Genomic DNA, 589 nt, shown 5'->3' with positions numbered 1-589 from the left:
ACAGTTACCCTCTGATACTACTGGGCCCTGCTACAGCATCACAGTTACCCTCTGATACTACTGGGCCCTGCTACAGCATCACAGTTACCCTCAGTCTACTGGGCCCTGCTACAGCATCACAGTTACCCTCAGTCTACTGGGCCCTGCTACAGCATCACAGTTACCATCTGATACTACTGGGCCCTGCTACAGCATCACAGTTACCATCTGATACTACTGGGCCCTGCTACAGCTTCACAGTTACCATCTGATACTACTGGGCCCTGCTACAGCATCACAGTTACCATCTGATACTACTGGGCCCTGATACAGCATCACAGTTACCCTCTGATACTACTGGGCCCTGCTACAGCATCACAGTTACCCTCAGTCTACTGGGCCCTGCTACAGCATCACAGTTACCCTCAGTCTACTGGGCCCTGCTACAGCATCACAGTTACCCTCAGTCTACTGGGCCCTGCTACAGCATCACAGTTACCCTCAGTCTACTGGGCCCTGCTACAGCATCACAGTTACCATCTGATACTACTGGGACCTGCTACAGCATCACAGTTACCCTCTGATACTACTGGGCCCTGCTACAGCATCA

Source organism: Oncorhynchus tshawytscha, unplaced genomic scaffold (assembly GCF_018296145.1).
Source record: "Oncorhynchus tshawytscha isolate Ot180627B unplaced genomic scaffold, Otsh_v2.0 Un_contig_10747_pilon_pilon, whole genome shotgun sequence".
NCBI lineage: Eukaryota > Metazoa > Chordata > Actinopteri > Salmoniformes > Salmonidae > Oncorhynchus > Oncorhynchus tshawytscha.
The sequence above is the reverse complement of the archived record's forward strand: the minus strand, read 5'-3'. Positions refer to the sequence as shown.